The 12,862-nt window shown below is 36.7% G+C and overlaps 1 pseudogene; it reads left to right on the top strand.

Moving 5' to 3' along the window:
- The first annotated feature begins 6,114 nt into the window (after positions 1 to 6,114).
- LOC149157632 (uncharacterized) lies at positions 6,115 to 7,462 on the top strand (annotated as a pseudogene).
- Positions 7,463 to 12,862: the final 5,400 nt, after the last annotated feature.

The following is a 12,862-nucleotide window of genomic DNA, read 5'->3' as shown; positions in this document are numbered from 1 at the left end:
GAAGAGGCCAAATAAGATCGCGAAGCCTGAGGTGCGAATGAAACTTAGCTTAGGTCGGCATATCCCCACACAAATCATTTCCAAACTTTAGGATAACAACCGAATAACACCTAAGAACTAATGCTATCTCCGTCCGGAACGATTACTATAGTCCCTGCCGGATGCCAGATGGCAGGGACTAATAACCCATAATATGAACAATTGATATATGTCTTTTATACATACATTCATATTGAATATTTGGTCTCGGCTAATAAAATGTATCACCCCATGCTTCATATCTTTCGAATATCGAATTATATAAAATTCCATATATCATTGTGAAAATCTTTAATTTCTTCCACAAGTTGAAAACCATTTTCCTCGTAAACGATTGTGACAACATAACGCTAAATATTTTGGGGGCCCATGGAGATTTGGATTGATGGTGAATGGGTGTAATGTTAAGGTGCTTTTTGTGATAGGTCACATGTTCAAATTCCCTAGGTAAATTATCAAGGATGACTTGGAGTAATACCCCAGGGTTATACTATGATTACTACTATAATTATGAAAATAAGGCGGTGATATCCAAGAATCACAAGATCTTGGGAAACATTTGGAAACTTAGTTATTTCCATAGAAAATTTTAGGGGCGAATTTTAGCCCAAAGGCAAAATTTAAGGGGTTTTATATTTTGGAAGGGCGAATTTTTTATATTACACCCATTTTCTATAGTTAGCCCAAAATTTATTTAAAAAATAAATAATTATTATATTTTAGCCCTAAAAAATAAGGCGGATAAACAGTCCAAAAAACCTATTCGCCTCATTTCGAAGTTGGATTTGATTGCAATCGCCCCGATTTCCAGTTTGGAGAAGTTGGATTTGATTGCAATCACCCCGATTTCTAGTTTAGAGGTTGGATCTGCTTGCAATGGCCTTGATGGCCCCAATTTCCTGGTTTGCAAGTTGTATTTGGTTGCAATGGCCCAATGGCCTTGATTTCCTGGTTTGCAAGTCGTATTTGGTTGCAATGGTAGACAAGAGATTGGGTTAGCGGTTAGCGCCTGCCATTGTGGATGATGGGTTACAATAAGTGCTTGCAGACGTGAGAGGAGCCGAGAAAGATGAACTAGATGTCGATGTGGGCAAGTCAGATAGATTGGGAGATATTGGGACCATTAACATATACATATATGCTGAGTTACTTGATTCCAGCACCATTAATGAATTCAAGTAATTTGGGTGTCTGTTTCCACTTCTCCATTGGGAACGAACCGCAAAAATAGTTTATCGGCTTTCATACATCCATCCCCTTCGCTACTCAAATCTTGGAGCCCTAGTTTCTCTTCCTACTCGTCGATTCTTCCATAGATGAATCTTTGTAGGTTCTTTTATTTATTCTGAAGATCAACTTTCGAGCAAGCTGGGATTGTTATATGGGGGGGTTGAAAGTTGAAATTGGCTATTCAGGATAAACTTCTATGAAATTTTGCTTTGGGAGGACCCTAAATTCTATTTTGAATATCAAGGGACGCCGCCTTTCAAGCATTACACTTCAAGCTCACAACGTTTGGGAACCAACTGGAGGTTCACTTTGGACATTTACTTGTTTAAAGTTCAAGAGACGAAGATTTTTATTTGTTTCAAAGAGTCAATCTACATATACTTTCATGAAATGAGGACACATTTTGGAAATGGTTGTGATCTTTTGATCTGGTAAAATGGTTGAAGGTTCAATTGCAGTGAAATGTTGGCAAAAGCTATCAAAAAATGTAGTGGAATGGAAGTGTAGAAACGTAGCTGGAAACGTTAAAAGTGTCAATTGAATTTGCAACCAATGCCTGCACAGTCAAATGTGTGAAGGCCAATAGTAAAGTATAATGTACTCTTCCCATCTAGGGGCTATTTTATGTTCATACTTCTTGAAGTTATTTTGTTTGACATGTTTAGTCAATTTGTATATGAAATATAAGCCTCAACTTTTGACACACACTCATGCATAGTTGGTGAACAATTATATATAATTTTGAGATTAATTCTTATATTGACATAAAACTTTTTTTTTTTTTTTATTATTATTATTATTATTTTAATTTTTTATTATTATTATTATTATTATTTTATTTTATTTATTTATTTATTTATTTATTTTATTATTATTATTTTTTTTTCTTTTTTTTTTTATTTATTTATTTTTTTTTCGGATTTTCTTAATAGGTGAAAAAAATCATTGAGTCTACTCCCAAGCCAAACCATACTTGGGCTTGCTATCAAACCAAATTAAGCCCATAATTGGGCTTGCCGAGTCTAACTCTCTGTCCATGAGTCAAACTTTCTAGAAGTGAGTTGATTTTATGAGTACTCATGGGTTATTTTCTCCCTAATGATTGCAACTCATGAGTGGATGGAAAAACTTGCTAGGGTATAAAATAAAAGCCAAAACTTGAAGGAAATGACATCATTTTTAATTATTTTGTGATAGAGTTTTTTCCAAGTTTGAGTTGAACTCTTAAACTTTTCCCTTGCAGAGCTTAGTTTTCCAACATTAAATTTTCTAAAGTCTCAATGAATTCATTTAAATGGATTTACTTTCATAAATAGGTACTGTATCAAACTAACAATGAGTTTAACCCTGCCAATATTTTATTCTCTTCTTGGTCCAAACTGCTATATTAACATCAAATTTTGCTTTTATTAAGGTTAACTATGTTCACCAAAGGATGAATTTATGATCTATATTTGAGTGGACGAGTCAAAATGTATCTCACTACGGATTTCATTGAACTACTATGGGAATAAAATACCCATGCATGCATGCTTATATGGATCTCTCTGTTCTATGCAACCCAAGAAAAGCTGGACAGATAAATGTGCAACAACACTTACAACATCGCACAATGCATAGAAATTTTTTAAGCTAGAGAAACCCTCACAAGAATAAAACCTTGACATGTTATTAATTTGCAAACCAATGCTTATAATAATTGCCCTTAGGCTTCTAAATTTTCGGTGATTTCATGACCTCCCAAACAACCATATCATTCTTGAATTGGTGGCCTTGGATATTACCTTCTCACACTATCTCTTATTTGGCTTAACTGGGCTACAGATATGATCTTCCCACCATTTTGTTTGCACCTTCCTCTCTTTCAGTCAGTTAGTCTTAGCTTACATGCAATGGACCCACACTCTCTCAACTCTCTCTTTTTTATGCCTTTTCTCCCAGATTTTATTATAACCTATGTTGATTTTTTTGGGTTGTTTCGGTCAGTATTACCAGCTACTCAAGTCGTGACCCTGAAAGAAAAATTAAGAGGAAGAAATTTAATTCAAATTTTCCTCCAAAAAATGTAAAGTCAGTCCAGCACAAGGAGATGTGCCCCTTGGGCACCTCATGACCACTATAAATACAAACTCGGCCTCCCTTTTTTTGGCATCAATTCAGATCACACAAAAATCATTTGTTTTTAGTTCACACATGCAAAGGAGAGAGAGAAGAAGCAATAAGTTTGACCAATGTTGACCAATATTTGACCAAAATTTCTAAGGCACTGTTTGACCGAATTTCTGAAGCAGTTGACTGAGATCTGTCGGGGTAGTTTGACCAATTTTCCTGGGAAGTTGACCGAGTTTCCGGGCAGCTACAATATGTCGAGTTTCTGACCTGTTGACTAAGGTTGACTAAAATTATTGGCAACAACAGTAAGGCCAAAATTTGCCTGTGCGGATTCTGTAGTCAATTTGACTGGAAAATCAGATTGTACTTTTGCTGAATTGAACAATTTCTCCTAAGAAAATATTGTTGGCTTTTCTCGAGTTTGGGTTTTCACAGTGTAAAATTGTGTCTCGTTTGTGCTTGGATGTCTCTTTATGATCCTAATATCATTATTGCATTACTGTTGAGATTTTCTATGTATAATTACTTAATGATGTATGTGACATAAGTGAACTTGGTTAAAGAAATCATTGGAAAGTAATTATCAATTTAGAATATCATATTCTCTATGAAGGAAGTTGATACCATGTTGAAGAATCTAGGGCAAACATAATAAGGTGATTCTTCTTTACTATGATAACAATTTGTGAAGCATTTATACAATTTATCTTAACTTAATGTTCCATCCATTATTAGTGGGTGTGTTTACTTCATCAAACTGCTACCAAAAACAAAAGAGACAAGAACACAAATATTTGGCTTTTTGCCAAGGCCAAAACCTCTCCCTCTTGGAGAGGAAAACCCACACAAAATTATTCTTATAGAGATTCCATTGACGAATACCAAAACCATGACCCTTGACACAATTTGCCTCTCCAAGACCAAGACATCAATCCTCTTCTTCATCGTTGTTGGGGTCATCATCCTTGCTGCACCTCTCCTTCACTGAGATCTTCATTACTGTTGACATCATTGATGTGTCATGATTATCTCTTGAGATTGCCACATAGGTGATCTCAGCTTTTTCATTGAGATCATTATTGTGACCTCAATTTTCATCCTTGATCAATGCACCGAGGGCTTCATTGTTGCTACACCATATTTGGATCATCACTGTACCCTAGCTGGAAACATCATCATGCTAACTATGAGCAGTAGAGAATGTACTTTATGAAAAAAGTGCCAAGACAGTGAGGGAAACGATAGGATCAATGTGATGCTTCTTAAGCCGAGACAATGAGACCAAGGCTATATGAAGACAGTAAGGATTCTAAGATTCTTTCCATCACATATATGCATTGACTACCATGAATTAGGTTCACCGAAATTGTGATTACTTTCTTTCTTGCACTAAAATCTTACTCTCCATTTAAGCCAAGACTGTAATGATTATTGTTGCTCCTTATCATGCCGATACTGTAATAGTGTGAGATCACTGAGATACACATATATATGGCTAGATCAAAACTACAGGGATATATGTGAGGGCTTTACAGTCACTATAACAGCTTACTGTGTCACCTAAAGTCATTGTTGTCCCATCCGAGATTACAGTGATCTGAGAACTGCACCTTACAGTCATGCGAAGGGTCTCAGAGATATGATGAGATATTTTCCTCCCTTAGAGCTACAGACTTGTTTGATATTCCTCCTTCCTGCTCCATATACTCGAGATCATGACTGCACCTAAAACCCAAACGAGGTGTAGTCAAACCCTACTGCGGCTCTACTCCTATATGCAAAATTTCAGAGGCATGCGAGATTTTTTCTTCATGTATTTTCGCTGACCCTAGATGGGTATTTATAGTGGTTATGTCCATATATGAAAGCCAACATAAACTCATGAACCATCATGACTATTTTATTGAGCCGATGTTACTTCCATTTATTTAATTTAATTCATTTTTGAGCCAACATGAAGATCTTCATTATTCTTCTTGTAGACTTCGGTGTTCTTGCATTTGGAGAAGTGTTCTTGCATTTGGAGGATCATTCTTGGTCTTGGAGGGTTGTTAAATTCAGTTGAAGATTTGTATACATTTGAATGAAATATAATGCGAGTTCTGTGTCACTTAAAGAAAATGTGAGTTGAATATTTGTAATCATTTTTTCTTTGAAATGACTTCATGAATGCAAGGAGATCTATAGGATAGATGGGTTATCTTGCATGGAATAAAATGGATTGACATAATCCTTATAAAGAAGGGAAGTGAGTGAACATGTCTCCTTTAAACTCATGAGAAGGAACTCTTAAAAGACCTCTCATCTCTATGTAGCAAGAAAGGAGACAGATAAGAGATATATAAAAATTAGGAAAGGAAATCTCTGACATGCAGTAAAGAATAAATATCTTCATGAGATCTCATTTGGGAGATCTAAGAAAGATGATATGAAAATAATCATCTACCAATCGATATGGAAAACTGCCTACTACCCCGTTTTGCGTCAATACCTAACTACCAGGCAATACCATAGCAGGTATTTCAATCAAAAACTTTGGGAGCGGATGAGATGTGGTCGATAAAGTGATGTTACCAACTTCCTTCTCTTGATCATAGATTCAGATTCTTAAATGAGATTGATAAAACCAAATTATTGTATGCCAAGTTGCTCAGTGCTCTTAGCCGAGTCCTGGCTGGGTATTCAGGTGCATCAGAGGAACAAAACCAAAAGGAATAGTTGAAGAATACTGCCATGATTGCCTGGTCAAGTTTAAAACAATGTAAGTGCTTCTTAAAATTTTACTATTTTACATATAGTTTAAGGTGTATTTTTCTTATAATAGGTATTATAGTTTCGGGCTTGTGTTATCCTGTGAAGTTTGAGAAACGTTTTTCTTCCTTGCTACTAAATAGTTTAGTATGTCTAATCTATAAATGCTAATTTTATTAGTTTTGTGGGATGGTAGTGGCACACCAACTTGGGTTTTGCTCACAGACACCAGCAGAGGGAGAATGTAATGATGAGCAGGAGAAAATCACTATTTCCAAAGCATTTTCACATCATAGGTCTAAGGAGATACAATTGGCCCAACAGCTGAAACAACAACACTCAACATCCAAGAGAAAGATGCTCACCAAGAGAGAGAGAGTAGAATCCATTATGTTGAACACCAACATTATGAACCCTGGGCTAGAGGAGCATCATAATGGATTTCTTATGATTTTCCCGCACAAGGTTGTTCCAGCTTCAGTTCTAGTCACAATCATCATTGTCAGCAACAGTTGCATCGTCCTACTCTGCCATCGTCTAGTTCTAGGATTTTCCCCCTAATTATGTCTATTTTTCTGTAGAGGAATATATTGGTCTCTCTTTATGATTCACCTTCATCCTCCTCTCTCTCAAGGGACGTTATTGCAGCTAATAGATTTCTTGTTGGTGATTGTGTTGGGAGCTCTCTGCAAGAGCCATTTCCATTTCCATTAGCACTGTCTAGGGAAGTTATTGTAGCAAACAGAGCTGGTGCAAATGATAGAACTGTACATAGAATAGCATCTCAGCAAGTGCCCACCCCATTTAAAGAACTTGAGAGAGGTGTAGAGGAATGGATTAAAGGTGATATCCCAAGGGATAACAACATTCCTACATTAGGAATTTCCAATGTATCAGAGTGGGTTGCAACATTTGCTTCTAACAATTTGTTACCCTGGTCTAATTCAATGAAATCCTGGGGTTTGCATAGGCAGCAGTAGCAGCAGAGGCAACAATAATGGATGCCACAAACTATTCCTCAACCTGGGTCATCCTTTTTAGCACCTGGATACTGTGGGTCTACTTCATCAATGGTTGGACCTATGACAATAAGGACATCAATACTAGTTTTCTTAGCCCCTCCCTATCGAAGGCCTCATTCGGATTTCCTAAGAAATGACACCAATTTGGTGCCTTTTCCACTCCAAACTACACAGGTAGTTAAAATTTGATCTGTTATCCCAGTTTTCTCTAGTCCACCTGTTCGGAGGACTTTACCACAAAACCCAGACCCAAGTTCCTTAGATAATGAAGACTGGAACTTCAATTGCTCAATCAACTTAGGCTTTGAAATTTGTCTAAAACAATTTGATCTATTGATATTCTTCACATTTAACTCTAAAATTTTCCTCTCTTCCAGGCTGCTATTGATATGAGAGGGCAGTATCTATTACATATTCTGACTCTACTTTTCCCTTCCTGTGTTTTATGAGGTTACAGAGTTTAATGTTTATGCCATCTAAGCCCAAATATCTAAGCCCATCTAATGTTTCCAGGTCAACTTCCAAGATAAATTTATCTCCTTAAATTTGGTCCTTTTGAGGCTAGAGAAAAAAACTAGGGCTTGGAACAAAATTTTAGGGAGGAGGCTTTTTGGTAGTTTGAGAGCCTAAACATCAAGAGGTGGGTCTTGGATACATGACCTATCATTTTGGTGGGTATCCACTCAAATTTTCCCTAGGAAGGAAACCCTAGTTTCTTCTCCCTCAACTTGAGGACTTTGTTAAGGGTTTCATGAGCCTTGGAATAACTTATTATCTTTGCAAGGAACCCTTTCTCTTTGTTCTTGACCTTGTGAACACCTATCACCATTGAAAAACCTCAAAACCCTAGGTCTTGAACCTTGATTTCTAAGGCTTTTCTTAGAGAGTGTTTTGCTTCCTTGAAGCTCTGAAACATTATTGAGTCTCTCTCTTGAATGAGTCGTAGCTTGATCACCTTGTACCTTATACCTAGCATATCCATTTTAAGTGATCTCCCTCATACCGAGACTCCTCCCATTAGTGAAAGTTCATAAAGAGCAGGGGTTTTGGCTGAGGTGACATTAGGCCTCCACCCCATTGTTAGCACGTAGTCTAGCTTTTAGTCTTGTAGGGTGTCTCTCTCCAAAGCCTACTAGATTTTGTAGTAACATTGCCATCTGCTACATGCTAGATCTTGTAGATCTATTTGGAAATCTCCACTGACTTCCCTTTGACACGATCAAGGTATACTTCATATTTGTGGATCTGCCTCCTCCCTCTAAGCTTAAGATCACATCTAGTATAATATCTCTCAACACATCACCAATTATAGGAATATCCTCTTGTCACAAGCTTTACTTTGTTCTTCCACTTCTTCCATCTGTTTCCAGAGCCTTGGAAACCTTCGCTATGTACCTGCAATCCTCACCAGGAGGTCACGAAAGAATGATTATAACCCAGCAAAGAGAAGCAAAGACAAGAGGCTAGCTAACAACAATAATCAAGGAAGAGAGATATAAGTTACTTATCTTTTGAGGATCATAGGAAATGTTAGCTCCCTCTTGATCTTAGCCTTCTTGCATCCATCTTGCAATTTTATCATCCTTGTCCTCATCATCAACATGGTGCCATTCCTTCCTTGCATAGGCTAGGGTTTCTTCTTTCAGTGAAAATGTTAATCTAGATCTAGGGTTTTATCTACAAACCCTAGGATTTTTACATTCAAGACTTCTAGTCTTCTAGGATAAATCCTAGTTACATTTTACACCCCTTGCAAGTCCAATCAGACTTTGTAATGTGCCAATTTTCCTTTTCATAACCAAATGTCCAAAAAATCATAGAGTCCCAATGCCTCAGAAAACAATCAAAGGATATTTCATCTTGATATCAGACTAAGCGAATGAGTCAAGATCATGGATCTTCCAATGAGATGTCTTCATCAAGAGATAAATATGATAGACCCATAGCATACTTGGTTACTGCTTCAGCAGTACTAGTAAGGATATTCCTGCAACTCTGTATTTTCAGCTGAACATTGATTTTGACCTTTTCAATCCAAGTAGCTCATCCTTTATCATATCAGTTAGTAATAATTCAGTTTTGCAAATGACTCATCTTTCTTGAGAGTACTTTTGTCTCCAAACTTGAAAGAGGACTCGGCCTTTTTCTTCATTATAAGCTTGTTATGTCAAACGGTGAACTTGCTCCATCACAATGTGCTTTGACAGTGATCTTTTTCCTTATTTCAAATTCTTAACTTTCAAGATTGAACAAAAATAGGTTCCATCCTTCAAATGCCCTTGGCACCAGCAATAACCAAATGCACTGCATCTTCCAGGTCCTTTACTTAACAATGTAATATTCATGACAACAAATGGCGTGATACTTTCATGAGCTTTTCAACATCCTGCTTCTGAACACAATGCAATATTTTCAAGGAAAAACACAGGTTTGTTATCTCACACTTCAACTTTCAGCATTGACCTTATCTTTCTTTGAGCCATAACCCAAATTATGATGCTGTCATTTGAAATATCAAGATGAATTTCCTAGATCAGAAGGTGTATCAATATTTCTGTATGATTGAAGATCATATTGTGAGTTTCATCACTGAAATTGTAGGTGACGTGGCTCCTTCAATAGCCATCATAATTATCCTTTGATACATTCCTGTGATCTGACTAAGGAGTGGATCACAACTTTGATACAAGGATTTTCAACCAAGCATTTAAGTAGTCATTTCTTCTAGCTGAGGTCTATAAGAATGTTGCCAAAGAAAACCATTGATCCCAAACGAGATTGTAAGAAAATTGATAGAATATATCTTACATCCAAGCATCAAACTTCCGACTTTGGCAGACTTTTGTTGGTCTCTTTATAGGGTTGTATTTCCAGACCTCATACTCATCTTAGAACAACTCATCACTATAATGTGCTTTCCATGGAATCTGTAACAACCCCTAATTTTATTTTATTTATTTTTAAATGAATAATACATTCAACACACAACACTTAATTATATATCTTGACACCATGTTGTGATGAGTAATGCATTTAACACACAACACTATCTTAACACCATCTTGATGTGTATATTCTAGCAAATATACACTGACGTTAAATGGGTAAAAAAAGACATCACTGGCAAAGATTTTGAGCACACAGAAGCAAATGGTTGATGTAACGAGGTAATAATTTTGTGATATATCGGCCTTGAGCTTGTTACCACTCATCAACCAGAATAAGAGATTACAGATAGTACACTATCAAGGGAAGAAATTTTAAATGGATTGAGATTAAGGCCTAGATGTAATTATTTCCCATCCATTCAATAACAATGAATACTACCTAATTGGTTTACAATCTGCCATTTAAGAGAGAAGGAAATGATTTATTTTTCTGATTTTGCAAATGTGGTCGATTTGATTTCATTACAATAAGTCTGCCATCTAAGTGAGTCAATGCAATCTGAAGAAACAAAACACTAATAATATTCATTTTAGTTTATTATCTTGCAAATCTTGTCAGCTGGTTTTCATCATAATAATTGGATTGACTTCCTCACATTCAATGGTTACTTGATCTAAAGATCTGATCTCAATTGACATGAAGATCCTATTGTATTATATTCTAGATATACATAACGAGTCCCTTTTAAAAAAAAATTACCAACACAGAAAACATTTTGTGAGCACATTGATAGAAAAAGCCTTTATTATATCAGAGGTCTTATGGCTATATTTACCTCACAGTAAATTATCTAGTACATGCACCAAATATGGTTGTTTGACTAGTAGTATCCATGCTAGATTTAGTCTATTCATACCAGCTATGCAACCACTGATAAGGCGTGTTAAATTATGAAACAATTAGGGACAAGTGCAGAAAAAATAGTAGGTTTGTGATCTTTGTGCATGAGATAGTGAGGTCAATCGTAAGCCACATTATTGTTTCATTAGGCTTGAATTAAGGACTCAAATGCCTTTTACCAATAATGTTGGATATAACACACTGATGTTAAGTGGCATACTGGTGCTTAGCCTTATTTCAATACCTCTAAGAGTACCACTATCCATGCAGCCTGTACTTGCAATTCATGGGGTAACCAATGATGCCTAGTGAGAATCACCAGTAGCATCACATGAATTAGCTTTCGATGAGTCTAATAATAGACTATGACATTGTTGACTGCATATTGTAATGCTACCTTATGCTTCTGTGGTAAAACAGGGCAGTGAACCAATGACCTCACATGTACCATCCACACTGAAAGCAATCAATTTATTTACTGTGATGATATGTCATGCAAGGGTATTGTATTGTTGGATGATAGGTCCCATTTTAGACAGTAGGTTGCATACTAAGGTTGCCTACAAAGGTTCTGTCCTATCAGTACTTATCCATACAATGGGGTGGCATACAACCAAACTGTTGAGAAGATTACCAGATACTGTTTAATATGGCAGAGTGTTAAGTAGCTCACAACAGGAGAGTAAATCCCTTGTTATGACTCCCGGGGATTACAAAATGATGCACAGACTAGCCACTAAAATTCCTGATAGTTAAACCAATGTAGGAAATAGGGCACGTAGCTAATCTTATATGTCCAGGCACTATACAGACCTTGAGACTCTCGTACCTCAGGCTAATATCCAGGGAAACTATGTGTTGTCATTCTTGAATCCACTCCTTTAACCATGCCTAAGCATGTAATCCTGAAGTTTTGTAAGCGAGCCAAGACCTCAGGTTACTCAACAGTGTGTGATCTGGGAAGGGAAATGGGACCAGACTCACAACTCTCCACCCATCCGCTGACAACTACCCATCTAATGTTTCCAGGTCAACTTCCAAGATAAATTTATCTCCTTAAATTTGGTCCTTTTGAGGCTAGAGAAAAAAACTAGGGCTTGGAACAAAATTTTAGGGAGGAGGCTTTTTGGTGGTTTGAGAGCCTAAACATCAAGAGGTGGGTCTTGGATACATGACCTATCTTGGAAGTTGACCTGGAAACATTTTTTCTATAGTGTTTCTGATCCTTCGTATCCTCTACTCCACCTTGATTTTGTTGTTGGGATTACACTGAAGGATGGGCCAGAGGATACTACTCCAGTGTAAGTGTAGGATGTCACCATTTTTACCTCCTCTTCTTTATAGGTGATAGTAGTATTAGATGCCTCCTTCTCAGACATGTTGAAAGCCTGAATATTTGATTTTGCAAGGTTGACCTGAAAGCCATAAGCATCTCTGGATTCCCCAAGAAGTAAGAAACACTTGCTCGCATTTCAGGATATTGTGAACAAAATGACATCCACTTTCCAAATGTCATAGTCTTTGAATCACTCATGTATTTTGCATGGCTTTGTCTTCCTTGTGAGGTTGATGAGGAAACTAGAATGGTTGGTCTAGATTTCCCCTTTGCATACACTACTAGAGTAAAATATTCCCTTGTTAATGAGATCATGCAAACATCATGTGATCACAAATTTTCGTTGTTACAATAAACTACAGATTTTTGTTGCATAAGTCATGGAGCTTATGGAGCTCACTCCTTTGAGAGATTCTCTTGTAGGGCTGCCTTGAGTGAAAGATCTTTCTACAAAGCAAAGGAAGAGAAGCCATAGTAGTAGAACTAGTTTCCAATCCTTCTATAATTTTCATGGATGAGCCAACTTTCGGACTAGATGCCGTGATACAATAATAGTTATGTGTACTATTCACAACACAGTTAA

The sequence above is a fragment of the Pinus tabuliformis genome, chromosome 5_2 (genome assembly GCF_031772625.1).
Source record: "Pinus tabuliformis cultivar Carrire ecotype Pingquan chromosome 5_2, CPIR1, whole genome shotgun sequence".
NCBI classification, from domain to species: domain Eukaryota; kingdom Viridiplantae; phylum Streptophyta; class Pinopsida; order Pinales; family Pinaceae; genus Pinus; species Pinus tabuliformis.
The sequence above is the reverse complement of the archived record's forward strand: the minus strand, read 5'-3'. Positions and strand labels throughout refer to the sequence as shown.